The following is a 22,503-nucleotide window of genomic DNA, read 5'->3' as shown; positions in this document are numbered from 1 at the left end:
CGTTCGTTATCGGTAATTGATAACTGATGGCCCAGACCCTCCTTGTCTCAGCTTCCTGGGCCCAGTCATACAGAGGCACCCATGAGAACAGTCTTGCCACTACCATTTCAGGACTCCCCAGTGGGCAGAACCACGAGCAGGGAGACACGTCCAAGCGTTGATTCTCCCAGCGCACACACTCTCCTCAGACACAATCTCAGTTCTGACCCAGGCTTCTGATCCAAGTAGGTTATCTCCAGACTGGTTTGCTAGCCCTCTGGCCAAGCTGGGGACACAGTTTCAACACAGACAGCCAGATCTGAATCTCGCCGCCTCACCCTAGCCTGTGGCACCGCCTCCAGCCGTGGCTCACCTCCCTGCCAGAGACACAGTGCATTGTCTCCAAGCCATGAAGACATCCCACACCTTCCCAGGCTCCCTGGGTCCTGAGCTAGCTCAGTGATGGCAGCACGTTGGGAGGTTGCACAAACATCTTGTGGAGCGGCCAGTGAGAGCATCTATTTGTTGTTTCTCTCCGTATTCATTGGGTTCACATGGCCTCACCCTTGATGAGAAAGCCTCGGGGAGATGTCTGATGCCGTTGTTTCTTTAAACCACGGAGGCAGCAGCAGCTTTGGGGTTTCAGAGGTGAGTTCCCCATCAGACCAGGCAAGTCAGCAACTGAGGAGGGGGCAGGGGCTAGATTGGGCCAGGAAATCACAGGGTTCCGGGCCCTCAGTGGGAAGTGCCCTGCCTACACTTCCCTAGAGAATCAACTCTTAGTGGAGGTGGGGTATGGTTTAGGGATATATCTCAGATTAGGGTGTTGGACTTGGGGTCAGGAAGACCTGAGTTTGGATTCTGCCTCAGATGCTAGCTGTGTGATATTAGGCAAATCACTTAACCTCTCTGTGCCTCGGTATCCCCCTCTGTAAAATGAAGAGGTGGTGGCAATACCCTCTAAGGTTCCTTCCAGTTCTGAAACTTACAATGTACAAAATCTAGAGCTTGAATGGATCTGTGGTTCCATCTCCAAACTTTACAGATAAGGAAGCCTGGGCCTAGAGGAGGGGTAGTGTGAAATAATGGGAAGAATATGGGTTATGAAGTCCAAGGACCTGGGTTCGAGTCTTACCTCTGGTGCTTACAACCTGGACAAGTCCCTTTTCCTCCTTTGGGCCTCAGTTTCCTCATATGTAAAATGAGCAGGTTGGGCTATATGGCTTCTGGGAACCCTTCCCACTTTTGATCTATAATCCTGAAAGTAGCTTGTTCATAATCATAGCTAATACCAGAACCAAGATTAGAACCCAGGTCCAGGGCTCTTCACCCTATGCTATGTGGCTGCTCGGATTATACAACTTTTCTCTTTTCAATAATCTGATTTTCATCTTTTGTTTTTACTTTATGTTCTGAAGAGATAGCCCCTTCCCCTCAAACACAGCATGCCTTGAACAAAGATTTAAGAAGGAAAGGAAAAAGCCATATGTTAAAACTAGCCCACAAATCTACCATTCCTGATGAGGTATACAATATTCTGCACCCAGATATAAAATGCTTTACATGGATTATCTCATTTTACCTTCAGGACAACTCTGGGAAGCAGGTGCTGCTATCGTCCTGATTTTACAGGCAAAGAAACCGAGACCAAATGACTTGCCCAGACTCATAAAGAGAATAAGTGTCTGAATGAGGACTTGAAATCAGGGCTTCCTCGCTCCACATTTAGTGCTCTAATCATTATGCCATCCAGCTGCCTTCTCTATCCCTACCTCAGTCCACAGGGTTGCAGTCTGCAACATTTGCTCTTGTTGTGACAATGGTCTGAACCATGGAGAGAATGACTCCCTCCCTCATCTTTAAATTCCTAGGGCGAGTTCCCCATTGGATTCAGTCAAAGGGCCACACTTGAGGACCTAGAGGGCCACATATGGCCTCAAGGCTCCAGTTTCCCCATCCCTGTCTAGGGCATGCCATACAATCAGTGTGAAAAACTTATAACTTTTGTGACCCTGGGTGAGTCATATCACTTGTTTTGGTGTCAGTTTTCTCTTCTTTAAAATAGACTAGATGACCTCTCAGACCTCCCCTGGCTCTCAATCAAAGATCCTATGAACAATAAAACAGCAAGAGCCAAACCTGGCATACATAAACAACCACGGCCCTGACATATCAGGTGATATGTCTAGGTTGTTACAGCTGGGAAGGTAAGTAGATTGTAACTCAGAGTGGCCTGCCCTAGGTAGAAAAGACCAGGGACAAAACTGTGAAATAAGAAAAGTTGGAGGACCTGCGTTGTTTTGGTTTTGTTTTTTTTTTTTTTTGGGAGAGCAGGTTCCCCTATCTTGCCCATATCTTCATAGTCACACAAATAAGGATCTCATGTTGATTCCTGCTGTGTTTCTTTGTTGCTACTTACAATAAAAGATTTGACTTGGTAAAACAAAAGAGAGCCTTGAAGACTCTTCCCAACAAGGTGTCTCCCATGCTTATGTAAAAATCAGATGTGATCCGGGAACAGGTTTGACCATGGAGATAACATCCCTTTAATGATCTCCTGAGGATCAACCCCAAAAGAGATGCAAAATAGGGAGATCGAGTCGCCAAAAGACTTTGATGGTGTCTTGCACAAAACCCAAATAGTTGAAAGATCCCTTCTTTGTTAGTTAGTTGGAGATGGAATCTTTCTATCTCACCCAGGGAAGCTCTGACCTGCTCTACTTCTGACCCCTTCTTAGGCAGCTCCCAGGGGCTCGGACACCCGATCAGCTTCAGCCTTCCCACGCTTCTGAGCTCCCAAGCTCCCAAGCTCAAGGGGCTAATCAGCCTCAGCCACCCCTGCAGTCTCAAACGTAGTGACTATAGTCATATGATATACCACGCTGGCAGGAAAATTGATTTTGCAATTCATTTTGTTGGATCGGACATCCATAGTAAAAAGATATTTCAGATTTCCCTTATTTTGCAGACAAGGAAACAGAGATCCAAGGAGGTTAAGTGACCTGTCTGTACAAATCATGCAGAGTCTTTTGGGTCTGGAATAAATGGCCTTTGAGTTCTCTTCCACAAAACTTTGCAGTTCTATGACCCTGCTGTACCAATATGCCTGCCTGAATGCAATCCAATTGAACAAAGATATAGCAAGCACCTACTGTGTGCTAGGCACTGGTCTAGGGGCAGGAGATAAAAGTCCAAAACCAACATTTAAAACATTCTTAGCACAGTACTTTAAAGTTTGCTGAGTCTATTATATACATTCTCTCATTTGAGACCAGCAACAACCCTGTGGGGTAGGTATTACAGGTACTTAAATTTCCATTTTTAGAGGTAAAAAGAGTGAGTTAAACAACTAGACCACAGTCACACAGCTAGTTAGTATCAGAGGTGGGATTTGAACCCAGGCCTTCATTAACTCTGCATACAATGCTCTTTCCACTATAAATATACTATGCTACATCTAATCCAAAGAGGTAAATACGGGCTAATTTGAGGAGGAAGAAATCATTGACAACAGGGGAAATCATGGAAAGCTTCATGGAAGAGTTAGCATCTGAGCTAAAGGAATGGATAGATGGATGGATGGATGAATGAATGGATGGTTGAATGGATGGATGGGTGGATGGATGAATGGATGGTTGAATTGATGGGTGGATGAATGGATGGATGGATAGATGGGTGGATGGTTGGATGAATGGGTAGATAGGGGATAGATAGATGATTGGATGGATGAATGGATAGATGGATGAATGAATTAAATAATAAAGAATCTGTTATGTTCCAGGCACTGTGCTAAATACTAAGGAGACAAATACAAATAAGTGGGACAGTCCCTGCCCTCAAGAATCTTGTATTCTAATGGGGGGTAAGACAACCCATATAAAGGAGAGTTGGAACATGGGAGGAGAGTATGCCCATGACAATATGATTCAGAACTGACAAAGATCCAGGCAAGATCCTCCAGTGCCAGGGACAGAATCCAAGACTCTAGAGTGACAGGGATGAAAAGGATGAGGAAGATGGCCAAAATACAAGCATCGTGGTTTGGTTATGGCTAGTAAATGAGATGAGAAAGGGAGATACATGGCTTGCATAAATGTATAGAGGCAGGAGATAGGACATTGAGTTTACAAATAGTCCAGTTTTACCAGAATGTAGAGTTGGTGAAAAGGAACCATATGGAACAAGGATTGGGTGGTAGATAGGAGTCAGATTGTGGTTTTAAATTCTAGGCCAAAAACAAAGCTCTCTGGGAAAATTTGAGAAGAAAGAGAACATTAATTAATGAGGAGTTTCCCATTGATTCTAGATGTTTCTTGACTTGCCCTATATAACTGAGGGAACAGACACCCAGGCCCCTCATCTGTCACTCACCACATTGCCCCTTCTAGGATTGGAACGGTGCCCTGTGCTATCACACTCCTTGCTTGCATCAAAACTTATAACTATAAACTTATCACATTAGTAGGCACTAGTAAATATTTATGGAATGAATGAATAATGCTTATGATGTGTCATATCATAGAATTTCGGAGTTGGAAAGGAGTCCATATTTGTCCAACATATACCTAAGAAAGAACTAACCCCCCCCCCCCCCACAGCATTCCTAATAAGTTGTCATTTAGTCTTTGCTCAAAGACCCCCAGAGATGAGGAATTTACCAGTCCACCAGAACTCACCCTCCAGGCAGCCTTTGCCCCTGTTGAAGAGCTCTATTTGTTAGGAAGTTCTTCCTTATAATTGAGCCTAAATCAGTCTTTAGAATCCTAGATCTAGAACTGGAAAGAACATCCAATCCAATGCCCTCGTTTTACAGATGGCCCAGAGAGTCCAAGTGATCTGCCCAAAGTCACTTAAGTGGTGTCAGAGGTGGGATTTAACTCAAGTCCTCTGATCCCCGTCTCTGTAGCTTTTACCTTAGCTTTTCTACTTACCTTAGACAAGGAGTAGCCTCTCTGAGCCCATTTCCTCCTCTGTGAAATGAAAGGAGTGGACTAGATTATCTCTAAGATCCCATTCCAGCCCATCCCTTCCAGCAAATTGTTCCCCTCTGTCATCTTTACTCTCCCACTTACTTTCAACCTCTCCTTCTTTACTGGCTTTTTCCCTACTGCCTATAAATTTGCCTGTCTCCCCTTCCTGAAAAAAAATACACCCTCATTTGATCCTTCCATTCCCAATTATCAGCCTATTCCTCTTCTGCCTTTTGTAGCTAAACTCCTCTAAACAGCCATATATAATAGGTGCCTCCACTTTCTCTTACTTACTCTCTTCTTAACCCCTTACAGTCTGGCTTCTGACCTTATCATTCCACTGAAGCTTCCCCCCAAAGTTACCAATGATCTCTTAGTTGCCAAATCCAATGGCCTTTTCTCCATCCTAATTTTCCTCCATCTCTGCAGCTTTTGACACTATCGATCATTCTCTCCTCCTTGATACTCTCTTTGCTCTAGGTTTTCAGGACATCGCTCTCTCCTGGTGCTCCTCCTTACCTGTCTGACCTCTCCTTCTGAGTCTCCTTTGCTGGATCGTTCTCCAGATCACACCTTCTAACCACAGGTGTCCTTCAGGGTTCTGTCCTGGGCCTTCATCTTTTCTCCCTCCTTCACTTGGTGAGTTCATCAGCTCCCATGGACTTAATTACCATCTCTATGCTGATGATTCTCAAATTTATGTATCCTGCCCCAATCTCTCACTTCTCCAATTGCCTTTCAGATGTGTGAATGTCCAGTAAATGTTACTGAATGTCCAGTAAATATCTTAAACTCAGTATGTCCAAAGGAGAGCTCCTTCTCTTTCCTCCTAAATGCCTCCCCTACCCTCCCACACACCTTTCTTATTACTGTAAAGGGCAATGCCATCCTCCTAGTACCTTAGGCTCAGGAGTTATCCTGGACTCTTCACTCTCTCTCACGCCCCACATCTAAGCTGTTGCTAAAGTCTATTAGTTTCACCCCTGTAACATCTCTCAAATACGTCCCCTTCTCTCCTTTGACACCCCCACCCTTGGATGAGGGTCTAAGCCCTCATCACCTCAATCTGGACTATGAGAATAGCTGCTGGTGGGTTTTTCTGCCTCAAGTCTCTCCCCTCTCCAATCCATCCTCCATTCAGCCACTAAAGTGATTTTTCTTAAAGTACATTTCTTACCAGGTCACACCTGTAGCTGTTCCACACCTTAACTCTCCATCTCTCAACTCTGGGCTTTCTCTCTGGCTGTCCTTCATGCCTCCTCTGATCTGACTACTGACCTCCCTGGCTTTCTTTAAGCCCTAGCTAAAATTCCACCAACAGAAGCCTACCTCAACCCCTCTTAATTCTAGTTCCTTCCCTCTATTATTTCCTATTTATCCTGTCTATAGCCTGTTTGTATATATTTGTTTGCATGTTGTCTCCCCCATTAGATTATAAGCTCCTTGAGGGCAGGAACTGTCTTTTGCATCTTTTTGTATCCCCAGTGCTTAGCACGGGGCCTGGCACATAGTAGGCACTTAATAAATGTTTATTGATTGATTGATTTCAGCTCTAGATCTATGCTGCTTTGAGTACCAAAGAATGCCAAAAGTAGCCCCAAGCAGAAGGCTCTCTGTGGTTGCCATTGTCACCTCAACTGTGACTTTTGTGAAACCTTGTGCTTGGCTAACTGTGAGGCCTGTAAAAAGTGCCCCAGAAAGGGGACCAAAATGATCTGTGCTCAAATATTGAATGTGATTTCTTAAAAGTACATTTTTGTGAGGTGGAACCTCAGAGTTGCTTTAATCCACATTTCTCTAATTATTGGTCATTTGGAGTACTTTTTCATGTGACTATCGATGGCTGATTAGAACAGATAGTTGACAAAAAAAATGACCAATTTGGAGGGACTGGGGACAAACAGGATCATTAATGATTGGTCTAGCCATTCTGGAAAGCAATGTAGAACCATACTCTAAAAGAAACTAATTGTTCATACCCTCCGACCCAGCAATACCATGATTAGGTCAACTCTATACCCTCCAAAAGATCAAAGAGAGAGGAAACATTTCTGGCAACTCTTGTTGTGGACATGACAAAGAACTGGAAACTAAATGTGTGCCCATTGAACGAGGAAGTGACTAAACAAATGATGATATATGAATACGATATAACATGACTATATCCTAAGAAGTGATGAAGGAGATGGTTTCAGAGAAATCCGCAAAGACTTGTATGGACTGATAAAGACTGAAATGAGAATTTAGAAGAATTTATACAATAGCAACACTGTGAAAACAACTTTGAAAAACTCAAGAACTCAGATAATACAACTCAGATAATGACGAACCATGATTCCAGAGGACCAATGGTTAAGCGTGTTATCCATCTCCTACCAGGGAGGTGACTCAGGGTGCAGGACGATTATAAATGATTTTAGATATGGAAAGGACCTTCAAGGTCATTTAGGTCAGCGATGTCAAACTCAAATAGAAATCTGTACATCAGGATCCATGTGACTACATATTAACTTAGTTTTAAAATGTAATTTTATCTATGTTTTGTTGTATTTTAACTTATTTTGTTAAGTATTTCCCAATTAGATTGTAGTTTGTTTTTGGCAGCACATGGTGGTGTTGTATGCTGGCTGGTGTTTGACATTTTTGATCTAGGTCAACCCCCTCATTTTACGGAAGAGGAAACTGAGTCTCAGAGAGTTTAAGTGATTTTCCCAAAGTTATTCAGGTAGTAAGTTGCAGAGCTGAGATTCAGACCCACATCTTCTGTCATCACCTCCAGTTCTATTCAATTCAACATACCTTTATCATGGGTGGACCAGACAGAGAGCATTGGCTGCTGGAGATACAGAGAAAACATGGTCCTTATCCAGTCCAAGGCAGCCTCCCCATCCTTCTATACCAATGGGAGTGATGGAGAGATGGGGAGAAGGAGAAGGGTAAGTCAAGAAGTAGAGACATCCAGGGCAGTGAGAAAAGCTTCTGACTGGGAAGGAAGATGAATGGAAGAACAATAGTTCAATGGTGCTGAAGCCAAAGAGTGAAATGCACATGGTCCTCACCACCACCACCATATTACTGTTGTGAGACTCCAATGAGACACTCTGTTTTTTTTTTTTTTTGGCAAGGCAGTGGGGGTTAAGTGACTTGCCCAAGGTCACACAGCTAGTACATGTGTCAAGTGTCCAAGACTGGATTTGAACTCAGGTCCTCCTGACTCCAGGGCCAGTGCTCTACTCACTGCGCCACCTAGCTGCCCCTATGGAAAGCACTTTGAAATCAACACACAAGCATCTATTTAAGCTAGATGCTGGAGGTATGAAAGACAAAAATGAAATATCTGCCAGCTTCAAGAGCTCACATTTTATCCCAGGTGACAAAATGTATGCACAGACACAAAATAAATGCAATAAATTAGGTGAGGAGGCCCTGGCTGCTGAGGGAGTATTCCAGGTGCCCTGAAAGCCTTTTGGCCCCAAGTACTCAGGGTGAGTTGAAAGAACCACCTTACTCAGGGCTGGAGATAAACCCAAGGTTAGATTAAGCAGTCTTTAATATCCCCTAAGGTTGAGTAAAAGGTACCAATTGTAAGCAAGGTTTTGTTTTCTTCAATTTCCTTTTTTTAAGGCCTACCTACTTCATTTAAAAAATGATTATACTTAGGCATTTTAGCAAGGTATTAATTATGCTTTAACAAAAAGGTGGGCCAACCACCCTCTCAGTAAACCTCCTACTTCCAGAGGCGACCTATTCCATTTTTGGATAACTAATTGTTAGGAAGTTTTTCCTTACATCAAATTTAAATAAACACAGTCATCACTTCCAACCATTGCTCCCAATACTTTCTTCTGGCGCCAAGCAGAACATTTATCCATCTTCTATCTGGAGGTCCTTCAAACATTTGAAAACATTGATCATTCCCTAACCCCCTGCCCCAGTCTTGTCTCTAAGCTCAATACATATCCCTAGGTCCTTTGACTTACCCTAGTAAGGCAAAGTCTAAAGGTGTTTCTCCATCTTGGTCACCCTCCCCAGGACACATGCCAGCTTCTCAGTGACCTCCTAAAATGGGGCCAGAAGTCAATAAGACACTCCACATTAGGCCTAGACCAAGACAGAGCAGGGCAGACCTATGGTCTTTATCCAGGAAGCTGTGCTGCTCTCAATGCAAGAGAAGATTACACTACTCTTTGGGAACTACCACATTGCACTGTTGTCTCCTAGTAGGCTAGTAAAGCCCCAGGCCATTTTTTCCACAATAACAATGTCAGGCCATGCCTCTCTCATCTTGTCTTTGTGATGCTGATTTTTTTAGACCCAAGTATAAGATTTTATATTTTGAAGGATTATGATCTGTGGCTTCAGTTGTGTAAGGACCTTCTATTAAGGCAAATTGGTCCCTGTTCTGCAGGTGCCAACATATGGTCTTAGAGGAATGACTGAGCCCTTAGAATCTCTTTTTCCTTGCCCAAGATCACACAGCCAGGATGTGTGAGAGAGATTTGAACACAGGTCTTTCTTTCTTTTTTTTGAGGGGGGAAAGCAGGGCAATTGGGGTTAAGTGACTTGCCCAAGGTCACACAGCTAGTAAGTATGTCAAATGTCTGAGGCCGACTGACACCAGGGCCGGTGCTCTACTCACTGTGCCACCTAGATGTCCCAAACACAGGTCTTTCTGATTCAAAGACCAGCTCTCTAAACACTACTTCAAAGATTTTACTTTATCCTACTAAATTTCATCTTATTTTATGCAGACCACATGTTCTATCCTGTCAAAAACGTTTTTTAAATTTTGATTCTTTAACCCATGAGGTAGCCTTTCCATATTTCTGTTGTCTATAAATCTGATAAATATCCTTCATATATTCTTTTATAAAACATATTGACACAAATGTCCTTACAGCTCTAGGCTTTGAATCTGTGAGCTGTCTTCAGGTATCTGAAGGCTTATTGAGGAGAAGAGGGTTAGATTTGTTTTGCCTGGTGGTAGGGGCTAGGACAATTGATAAAGAAACAGGATTAAACTTGACATAAGGGAAAACTTTTTAAAAATTGGAGTTATTCCCAAATGAAGTGGGCTATTGTGAGAGGCAAGTGGCTCCTCCTGCCCTGGAGGTCTTCAAGGAGAAGGCTAGATGACTCCTTGTTGAGGCTGTTGCAGAGAGAATTCCCAATCAGGTATGGGTTGAATGGTTCAACCACCACTGCCCTTTTCAAATCTATGACTCTGGTTATGGAGAAATGTTCTATGTTTTTCATAACCTCGGCCACCTATATTTCTATTGTTTCCTTCCTGAATCAGTGAATTTATATTCTTTCACCCAGCCATGCACAGCAAGACTGTGGACGTATTCTCCCAACCCAAACGTGGATTAGCCGGGAGGCTACATCTCAGGGTACCCTTGAGGGGGCCAATGGGATTCTTTTCATACTACCAGTTCAAGCCCCATTCTGCTCTGTCCCTCCTAATATCAATCTCCAGAAACTATTATCACAATATCATTTAACCAGTTCATATCTCCTTGATATCATCAATAAGCAATTAATTAGTTTTTACCAAGGGATATTTACCGAAAAGAAATTTTTGTTGTTCAGTCATTTTCACTTTGTGATCCCATGTGGAGTTTGGCAAAGATACTGGAGTGCTTTACCATTTCCTTCTCCAGCCCATTTTACAGATGAGGAAAGTGAGGCAACCAGGGTTAAATGACTTGCCCAGAGTCAAACAGTGAATATCTAAGGCAAGATTTGAACTCAAGTCTTCCTGACTCCAGGCCCAGTGCTCTATCCATGGCATCGAGACCTGCCCACTGAGAAGATATAGCAAAAAGAAAAGTACAAAAGCATCATTCTGAATAAGGGCCCACCCTTTCCTCTACCACTTCAGTCTCCAGGGAGAATGGGTTTGATCATAAAGTAACTGCTGGAAACAGTTTTGTCGTGAAATTCGGTTCTGGATTTGATAGATGAGTTGTACCCTTGCTTGCAAGGCTGAGCATCCCAGAGTCACCGTTGGGCTGGTTTACAGAGGTGACTTCAAGCCTGGCTCTATCTTGGGGCCACCTACTGAAGCTCTTCTGACTTTTTGATGTCCCACAAGACCCCATATCAAAGGAAAGAACACACAAACTGGGGATGTTCCCAACCTAAGTGGTGCCTAATAAATGTTGACTGGTTGATGAGCTTATGGGACTACCCAGCGAGTAGGAAGGATGCCTCTCCTTCATCAGCCCCTTAGAGCTAAGATAGCTGCCCTTACACTTTGTGGACTGTGGGAAGGAAAGACAGACTTCACTTTGGCCAGTTGGTGCTGATAAAATGCACGCTCAGTCCTGGCTTTGCAGCCAACTAAAGGACATTTCTTCATCTTGCTGCAGTCTAAGGCAGAAGACAGTCAGAACACCCATGCATGGCCACTCCATTATAATCCAGGTCCTCGTGGATTTCCAGAAGCAGGCTCCTCAGGACTGAGAATGGGCTGGCAGCTCCCAGGACTGGGCTCCCATTGGCTGTTCTTTTTCCTCCTTCCTCTTCACACGTATATCACTTAGTTAGAAGGGGAAAAGGTTTCATTTCTCTTACAGGTCAGCAGAATGGAGATGATCCAGGTACCTAAGAGGTAGAGAGGGTCTGGTGGTAGTTACCATAAATACCTCAGCAGCCAAGGTATCGTAATGCATAGAGTGCTGAGCTTGGAGTCAGGAATTCTTGAGTTTTAATCCTCTCTCAGACATTTCTAAGATGTGTGTCCCTGGACAAGTCATTTAACCACCCTCAGCCTCACTTCCTCATCTGCAAAATGGGGATAATAATAGCCTCTTTCTCCCAGGGGCGGCAAGATAGTGCAGTGGATAGACTATGGGGCCTGGAGTTAGGGAGAGTCATCTTCCTGAGATCAAATCTGGCTTCAGACACTTATAAGCTTTGTGACTCTGGACAAGTCGCTTAACTCAGTTTGCCTGAGTTTCCTCAGCTGGAAAATGAGCTGAAGAAGGACATGGCAGACCACTCCAGCATCTTTGCCAAGGAAAGCCCAAATGGGGTCAGGAAGAATCAGACAGGATTGAAATGACTGAACACCAACAACCCACGATGGCTGTGAAATCAAATAAGATAATCGGTCAAGTGCTTGGCCAACCTTAAAGTGAAATATCAATCTTAGCTATTATTTGAGGAATTGTGGTTTATTTGGAAACAATCATCACCTCTCAGAGAGGGACCCAAGGGCCAATGTGTGTCTATTGTACTGTCCTCATCCCTTTTAGGGCAATTCTTTACACCTGTTTCCCAGAATGCCCTCCCTTAGTCCTTTCTTTCTTGCCCAATCCAACCCAACCTTCAGGGAAGGCTCAGCTCCCATATCCCTTCCTCTATAGAGTCTTCGCTGCTCAGATCAGCTGAAAGTGATCATCCCTTTATTCCTTAACCTTAGAGCTCCTTTGTTTCTAGTCCTCATCTGCTACTTAACACACACACACACACACACACACACACACACACACAGAGTTGTATATTATTAGTTATTTTTTCATGTGCTTTTGTTATGAAGAGATATGGCATGTTTTTTATTTTGTTTAATTTATTGTGGTGTTCGATGTTGTAATGCTGCTTATCATCTGTTGGTTGTATTGCAAAATCACCTGGCGCCATTAAAAATTCAGGGTGATGAGTAATGCTGAGTCAGTCCCCCAGAGAACGGCTGAGCCAGGCAATTAGAAACAGCTGGGACACACAGGGTGTCTGTAACCCCCCACGCCCCCACTATAAAGGGAGGACTCAGGAAGCGAGGGCTAGGCTAAATGGGGAACATATGGAGAACGTAGACAAGCCAAGAACTGGATTCTAGTTAAGCAAAGATAAGACCAAGTGAATCTAGAAGAATTGACTGAGGTGTTCTTGCTTCTAAGCTACACAGTGTTAATTTTGCAGTATGTCTAACTGGTGCTATAGTTGTCTATTAGCTCTGGTTCTATGGTTGTTTATTAGCTCAGTCGAAGTTTGTTATGAAACTCTTGGTTCCTTCTAGGACTTTTCCTTTACTTCTAACCACCAGGCAAATGGTGGTCACTCTTGCTTGAGTAATGTGCCACAAAGTCTAAAGAGCCTAAAAAAAACCCAGGGAATGAAAATTTTAGCCACTTAAATATATTACTGTTAGAGAGTGATTTGAGTAACAAAAGGATCATGGGGTTGAATTGAATTAGGAGTTTTGTTTTTATACTTTACAAATTCACCTTTAAGAACTATTTATTAGTGTAGACAAAGATGTAGAATATTGAAACCAAAAAGTCAAAAGCAGAGCCAAGAGGAGATTGCATGGTGGCTCTTGTTTCATAGTGAATGCAAAGAGATGTCTCATGGGTATTAAGTGAAGTTCCCTGCAAAATAAAATTCTCCTACCTGGCATGGGCTTATCTCAAGTGTGACAACTACAATCTCACCCTGGAACTTTCCTCCTCTCCTGGGACTTTTTTGATCTGGAATATCCCTCCACCTTGTGGTCTTCTCCCCTTGTGGAACATCTCTCCTCTCTAATTACTCCTGGTTTGCTTGTTTCTAGCAGTGCCAGTCTTGGGTGCCCACTGTGCCCCCTAAAATAAAGGAAGTATTAAAGGGATTCTCCTCAATAGAATCTCTCACCTCATCTTCAACTTTCCAAACCTGTGTGAACTTCATTAGTGAGTGTGGTATCATTTGCATTATTTTCATTCATTTATTTGGTGTTTACTGGGGTTTTTTGCACTACAAGTTCAATCACATAAGCAATAGGTATGAAATATGTGTTAATTTAGGGGCTCTGGAAAGCATAAAATTTGTCCCATTGAAATGAATAATTATGTTTTCATCTTATGAGAAGCAACAAATTGGGAAAACGATATAAGCATCAATGAAATATACGCAAAACTTAAATGTAGGAGGAAGATGGATTTAGTTTCTCGCCCTCCAACTCCAGATATAATTATAGATGATGATATATTAATAGGTTAACCAATTGTTAACACATTATCGAGTGTGAACACTTTCCTCTAGTGGAACCTAAAGGGGCAATGTCGTTGGCTGGCGTGAATATTGATCTCTTGCCTGGAGACCTTATTGGAGAGTTCAAATTGGGATCATCAATGTAGGAAGAAACCATCCTCTGAGAGGGAAGACATGTTGGGGATTAGGCAAGGGGAGAGGAGGCAATTTCTCTCCTTTGCAGACTATTGGCCATAGCTTCTACCATGATAGCTACTCCGATACCCCATCTAGGAGCCAGGAAGTCAGTTTGAGAAAACTTAAGGCCAGATCTAGAGAAATACACTCTCCCCTTACACTCCATATGCAGACATGGATGCACAAGGCTATAAACATTTTCTCTGGCATGAGAAAAGAATTATAGACTCATGAGAAAGATAACCCTGGCAATCAGGGACCACTCCAGAGAGAGGAAGCCAGCTGAGCAGAGATGAGATAATGAGGGGGAGCTTCATGAGACTCTATGAAGAGATGAGACATCAGGGCCCTGCAGGACTGGAGTTGTGAGTTGTCTTAGATTAACTAATCGATCAAGAAGCATTTATGAAGTACTTACTGTGTGTCAGGGTCTGTGCTAACTACTGGGAACCCAAAGGTCTGCTGGAGAATGACAACTAGCATTTACACAGCATCTGAGGGTTTGCAGAGTGTTTTATGAGCACTATCACATTTGATCCTCATAACAACCTTGGCGGGGGTACATGCTATCCTTATCCCCGTTTTACAGATGGGGCAAAGTGGAGGTTGCCTAGGGTCACATACCTAATGTGTCTGAAGTTGGATTTAAACCTAGGTCTTCCTGACTTGCATCCAGTGCTCTATCCGCTGTCACAAGGAGTTGCCTTTGAAGAAGTCAGGAGGGAATGGAATCTAGGGCAAATGTAGAGAGGAAGTTTGCTTTGGCAAGGAGGAGGACCCCCTTCTCATCAGAGACCAGAATAAAGAAGGAGACTTGGGGATGATGTCAAGGTGAAGAGAAGGCGGGAAGAGAGAGTTCAAAGCAAGTGGCCTCAGCTTCTCAGGAGGGTGAGAGGCAATGCCTTCAGCTGATATAGCGGGAGGGGGAGGAAGAGGCTTGAGGACGGACTCAATCAATTGATCAATGAGCATTTATTAAGTGCTTACAACATATCAGGCCTAGTACTAAGTGATAGAGTACAATGCAAAAAACAAAAACAGCGTTTGCTCTCAAGGAATTCATACTTTAATGCAGGAGACAACAGGAAAACAAAATCATATATATGCATATATGTATATATAAATATAATGTATACATGATACATTGCATGTGTAAAATATATTACCAATGTAATACATACAAATATATTAAATATAATATACACAAATATATTGCAATCTAATACATATAAATACATCACACATATGATGCATGTAAAATATTACAATATGATATATGACATTACACGTGTGAAGCATGTAAATATGTCACACGCATGTTGCATGCAAATACATTACACACATGATACATACAAATATGTTATATGTATTATGCATGCAAATGTATTACGTATATAATGTATACAAATACATGACATATATAATACATACAAAACGAAGGGGGAGCAAGAGAACCATCAGGAAAAGGGAAAGGTCTCTGGCAGAAAGTGGTTCTTGAACTGATTCAGACCAGGGATCCTGAGGTCAAGATGAGGAGGGAGGGCATTCTAGGCATGGGGGATAGCCAATGCAAAGGTCTGGAGTCAGGAGATGGAACATCATGAGGGAGAATCAGCACATTGGCTAGTGTCGCTGGACTCCAGAGTGTGCAGAGAAGAACCATGTGGGAGAATACTGATAATGGTAATAGCTACAGTACATGTAGCACTTTAAAGTTTACCAGGTGCTTTATGTATATAAAGTTATCTAAATTATGTAGAATATACATAATTATTTAAATATATTTATTATCTCCTTTGATTGTCACAGCACCCATGGGACATGAGTGCTATTATCATCTCCATTTTCCTGATGAGGAAACCAGGACTGGATGAGATTAAGTTAGACACCTAGTTAAGTGTCTGAGGTAGGATTCAAACTCAGGGCTTCCTGACTCCATGCATAGCACTCTATCCATTATGCCACCTATCTGGTGAAAGAAAGAAGTAGGCCAGGCTGTGAAGGAGTTTAAATGTCAAAAAGAGTTTTTATTTAGTCACAGAGGTTGGGCAGCCAGCTGGCACAGGCCTGGAATCAGGAAGACTCTTCATGAGTTCAAATCTGGCCTCAGATGCTTCTAACTGTGTGACTCTGGGCAAGACACTTAACCCTGTTTGCCTCAGTTTCCTCATCTGTAAAATGAGCTGGAAAAGGAAATGGCAAACTGCCCCAGTGTCTCTGCCAAGAAAACCCCAAATGGGGTAACAGAGAATTGGACGCAACTGAAATGACCGAACCACAACAAAAACAAGGAGTCACTGGAATTTATTGAGTGGGAATTGACATGGTCAGAAATGTCTTAGAAAAATCACTTTGGAAGCTTATGGAGGATAGATTGAAGCAGGGAGAGGCTCGGGGCAGGCAGACCCTCCCCCTGCCCCCCAAACATGCTATTGTAGTAGTCCAGGTATGAGGTGATGAGGGCCTGCTCTTAGGTGGTGGCTGTGTGTGTAGAGAAGAGGGGTGAGATGAGACATAGAAATGACAAGACTTAGCAACTGTCTGGATAAGTGAGGTCAGGGAGTGGGAGGAGTTGAGGCTAACACCAAGACTGCAGATCTGGGTGCCTCTCTAGTGGCACCCTTGATGTTAATACAGGGGATCAGAAGAGGGACACGTATGGTTCTTTTGGCCAGTTGTGAACACGTTGAGCTTGAGATATCTGTGAGACATCCAGTCGAATTACCCCATAGGTCACTGGATGTGAGACTGTTGATTAGGAGAGAGGTTAGGGCTGGATATATAGATCAGGGAGCCATCTGCATAGAGATGACAGTTGAACCTATGTACGTAGATGATGTCATTGGAAGAGACAGTGTAGAGAGGCAAGGACCCAGGACAGAATCTTGGGTTAAATCCTAGCATTGATAGGGAATATAAAGTTTTGGACCAAAAAACAAACAAATAAAACCCTAAAGACCTGTATTTGTTAAGATTTATACTGTAAACAATAAGAAGTACGGCTTAGAAAGACTGAGATCAGTAAGGACAGTCAGTAACTCACAAGACAACAAACCTAAGAAGATACTCCAGTGGGTCTGTGAGCCTATCAGTGTGAATATTTCCTTCCATAAGGCAGATTGCAACTCATCCACGCCTGCTTGTCCTGTGCAACTGTTGTCCACATCCTTCCAGCATGCAGGGTGTTTTCCTTGACTTCTGTTGGCATTTCAAGGATACCAATGGAATTGTACTATAATGAAACCCATAGCTTCAAGTATTTCTACAGAAGTACATAAAATTCAAGGAATAAGTAAAACAAGCTAGAAATCCTAACACAAGAGGACAAGTTCATCCTTGGGGGTAACCCCTGAGACTTTGTGGAATTGGATTCATGATTAGAATATGGCTATGGAAGGATGGATCTGATCTGAAACCTTTAAATGACTCATGACCTAATGATGAAGCTAAGTCCTGGGGATGAGGGGGATCTGAAGAAGACTAGAGATCCAGATCTTAACTGACCTTGGCCTCAGTTTCATTATCTGTATAAGTGGGTTGGATCCCACAATCTTTCTGTATATAAGTCTCATCTTGCCTCCATGAAGGTACTCAGATTCAATCTAGCTCAGAGCAGATTCAATCTGGCCTGCTGGCATTAGTGCCACAAATGCTCAGGTTTCTTAAGAATTTACCCATCATGGCGAATCTTTAATAAACTTTGTTTTCCTTTGGATGAAAGAAAAGAAAAAGAAGTGGGTTGGACTAAATGACCCTCGGGGTCACTTCTGGCTCTTATATCTATGCCCCTACAATCTCTACCAGCCCACATGAAGGCTTAGAATCTCCAAATACAGTCAGTCCTGTCAAGGACCCCTGAATAAAAGTTGTTTCTTGGATTCTCCGGGAGCCCATTACCAAATCCATGGCCCTGGTTTTCTTTCTCTCCTGTTCTGTCTCAGGAAAAAAGTCAAACTCTGCCAATTCTTTTTTCAAGTCCCTGCAGGCCTCCAGCCTCTCATGGAGGGAGGAGGAGGAGGAGAAGGAAAAGACGGAAACTCTCACTTTAAAACTTGGCTTCAAGTGAATAGCTTCCAGTTGCCTTGAAAGCGAATCTTCTTTTGAACTCTTGTTTGCTATCAGTCACATTCTTGGAAGGAGATGAACCCCAGTCCTGATCTGTCTGATGGGAGAAAGAACATCTTTCAAGAACCATGAGCTGTCACCGCAGCCAGTTACATTCACATCTGCTTAATGGGACTGAAGCTCCTCAGAGGGAGGTCTGACTGGTGAGACACAGGGGTTCTTAATAATAACAATAATAATAATAATAATAATAATAATAATAATAATAAAAAAGCTAGCATTCCTATAATACCTCAAGGCTTGCAAGGTGCTTTGCGAATATTATCTCCTTTGATATTCACAACAATCCTGGGAAGCAGGTGCTATTTTTATGCCCGTTTTACAGATGACACTGAGGCAGATTGACTTGTCCAGGATCACAGAATTAGTAAGTGTCTGAAGCTGGATTTGAATTCAGCTCTTCTTGACCCTAGGTCCAGTACTTCCATGAATCACCTAGCTGCTTAGAGTATTTGATGCCCCCAGAGAAAACTGTTCTTTACTTAAAACACGCTGCCAACATAATGATGTCAAGCACGTGAACAACAAAATAGTTCTGCATAGTCTTAGATCCATTCTCTTAAATCTAATTAAGTATGGCTTTCCTTTTGTTTTTTCTTTTTTGGAGTAGGGAAGGCAGGGCAACTGGGGTTAAATGACTTGCCCAAGGTCACACAGCTAGTAAGTGTGTCAAGTGTCTGAGGCCAGATTTGAACTCAGGTCCTGCTGACTCCAGGGCCTGGGATCTACTCACTGAGCCACCTACCTGCCCCTAAGTATGCCTTTGCAAGTCAACAAGAAAATCAAAGCAAAACATGGTATGTTTGATGTACCTTAATGAGATCAAGCTATATGGATCCACCGAAAAACACATTTAGTAGGTCCTCGGTCTCATAGAATCTTATACCAATGAAACAAAAAAAGTCATTTGGCTTTGATAGTGATAGATTCTCTGACTAAGGAAAGTTAGAGAATGGAGGCATGACACTTATCTTGGTCACCTCCAGATAAGACAAATGGTGCATAAAGCTATTAAGGATAAAGCTGCAGCTGAATATAGTGAAAGATTTACTGACATTCTGAAATTAAATCTGAATCAGAAGAATACATTTGAAGCAATTAACACATTTCACATACTTTCTGGACTATAAAATAGATCAGGCCCGATTTGGAAAGTATCCTGTACAATACTAGTGAAACATAGGATCCGTGACCCTATGATAATGATAGGAAGATGAACACTTCCGCACCAAAGAGGAGAAAGGGGAATTGTTGGACATCCTCAGAGCACATGTCTATCAGGATAAAAAAAAAACCTGTAGAAGTACTTTGGGAAGAAATCATTTGACTAAACTATAGTAGAAGCTGATAAGAGGTAGCTGGCATTGGATTTGCAGAATGTAGCCAAGAGTAGTTTGATTCCAGATGGACTGATAGAGTGGCTAGGAACCAAGAGAAGAATCAAAAGGCCCTGTGTGAGTAACAGTCACATGGACTTAGCCAATAATATGTTGACAAAGACGTGGTGAACAGCTGAATCATGGGGATTGGTTTATGAAAATGACCGGGCTCATGACAGCAATTTAGGACCAGGCCATTGCTGCCAGATCTTATAGAAAGGTTAATATAAAGAAATTAAGACCTAGTAATCAATGCAGATTGTGCAAAGAAATGGTAGAAGCCATGCAACACATTACTGTAGGTTACAAACATTTAACACTTACTGAATACCTAGCAATACCTGACCTGGTAGTTCGTATGATATGTTAGAAGCTCGTTATCTTTCACAGACTGATGAGACAAATTCCTATGCTACAAATTATTGTTGTTTGTTGTTGGTTCAGTTATTTCAGTTGTGTCCAATTCTCTGTGACCTCATTTTTGGGTTCACTTGGCAAAGATACCGGGGTGGTTTGTCATTTCCTTCTCCAGCTCATTTTACAGATGAAGAACTGAGACAAACAGGCCTAAGTGACTTGACCAGGGTCACACAGCTAGTAAGTGTTTGAGGCCAGAGTTGAACTCAGGAAGATGATTCTTCCTGACACCAGGCTTGAGACTCAATCCACTGTACCACCTAGCTGCCCCATAGGACAAAACTATCGCCCCCAGTCACTAAGGTGGGGCAGCTAGGTAGCACAATGGAGAGAGAGCTGGGCCTGGAGTCAGGAAGACTCATCTTCCTGAACTCAAATCCGACCTCAGATACTTATTCACCATATGACTCTGGGCAAGTCATTTAACCCTGTTTGCCTGAGCTTCCTGGTCTGTAAAATAAGCTGGAGAAGGAAATAGCAAACCACCCTAGTCTCTTTGGCAAGAAAACCCCAAATGGGGTCACTAAGAGTTGGATGTGACTAAACAACAACAATCACTGAAGTACAAAAATTTAAAAACCTTTTAAATAGGTGTCACTATGCCAAATGCTTATAATCTTTAAGCTAGACAGAATCAAGAGCTTTAAAAAAATACAGAGACTTAGAAAAAGAGTCTGTTGATATCATCTGTGTTATCCTGTCTACTACTGGGCTTGTCCCCAAAATGCTTTAAATGAGACTACAGGAAAGAGCTTATATCTCGCTACTTTTATTCAGTTACAAAACAGCTATTTTAATCCACTGCTGTAATAGTTTGCAGAACATTAAATATGAAAGAATATTAGCAGCATGGCATAGTAGGTAGAGAGAGAGCTCATGTTAGCATCAGAAAGACTTGGATTCAAGTCCTGACTGACACATCTTGGCTGTGTGACCCTAAGTAGGGTGCCTCAAGCAACTTTCTAGGATTATCAATTTCAGAGAAGGTGGCCATCAGCACCGGTAGAGCGAGTTTCCTAGTAGGAGCTCCCTTCACCAATGAAATCATACCTCTACCCCATAACTCCTCAAAATAGAGCAGCAACTTGTCCTAGGGCCATTTCTATCTGAAGTCCACAAAAGTGTGAAATGAACAAGATAACAGCTACTACTACCACTATTATTACTACTACTGCTACTACTATTATTAGTACTACAACCACTTCTACTATTACTACTACTACCACTTTTAATATTACTACGACTACTACTGCTATTTTTAATATTACTACTACTACCACTACTAATATTAATACGGCTACTGCTATTGCTACTAATACCATTACTACTATTACTACTACCACTACTAATATTACTACTACTACTAGTATATTTCTAGTAGAGGAATCTCTGGATTAAAATGTATAAACAGTTCAATGATTTTTCTCAGGTAATTACAAATTATCTCCCAGAAGATTTGCTATATGACTTCCCCCCCATATATATATATATATATATATATATATATATATATATATATATATACATACATATATATAACATGTATACTAAATGTATTTTTCATTACTTCTTGTGTGCAAGTCATCACTAGAAATGTGCTGCAGGATACTTATGTTCAGCATTTATCTCTATTGACTTTTGGGTCATCTATAGTTTTAATTCTTTAGAGATTGTGGAATCCCATGAGCCATGGCCATATGACATCCTCAGGAGAATATTGGTATTAAAAAGGTGGTTTTTTTGTCTTAGGGTACATCTGGAGGCTATTGTTTACTTTCCTTATGTTAAATTTGGGACCCAGACTACTGTCCATATCACTACTAACTTTAGGTCCAGCCATGCAATCAGTTCTGAATTCATTTAACTGTGCTTTATTGCCTAGCCTACATTTCTTTATCTTTTCCACAAGAATAGTATGAGATATTTTGTAAAAGAAAAAAAATTTGCTAAAATACAGGTAAACTGTATCTACAACATTCTCTGATCCATCAGTGTTATAATACTGGTGAAAAAAGGAAATGTGGGTAATCTGATATGACCTATTGTTGATGAAGCTGTAGTAGCTATTTGTGATAATTACCTCCTTTTATGGATGTTTACTGACCATCCTTTTAATAATAATCTGTTCTACTTTCTGTAATATTACGTGCCCCCCATCCAGAAGTTCTCTATCCTCTGTTCTGGGAACATCAGACTATGGCTCATTTTTCTTGAAGCATCTTCTAGATCTTTAAAAGCATCAGGGTCCCAAAGCAATAAACATATAGAATGGTAGTGAGGGTGACAACTGGCCAAGGAGGATTGTGTAACCATGTAGAAACATTGGGGATCCATTTTCTGGGCATGAGTGACTCAGTACTGTGTAGTGATGGAAAGTCTTCTAAATGCCTGCAGAGCCAGAAGAACTGATGACCCCAGAATGATTGAGCTGTAACTGGGCATGTATACAAAAGATTGGACCTTGCCATCTCTTAGTCTCG

The sequence above is a fragment of the Trichosurus vulpecula genome, chromosome 3 (assembly GCF_011100635.1).
Source record: "Trichosurus vulpecula isolate mTriVul1 chromosome 3, mTriVul1.pri, whole genome shotgun sequence".
In the NCBI taxonomy this organism is placed as follows: domain Eukaryota; kingdom Metazoa; phylum Chordata; class Mammalia; order Diprotodontia; family Phalangeridae; genus Trichosurus; species Trichosurus vulpecula.
Note: the sequence above shows the minus strand (reverse complement) of the source record.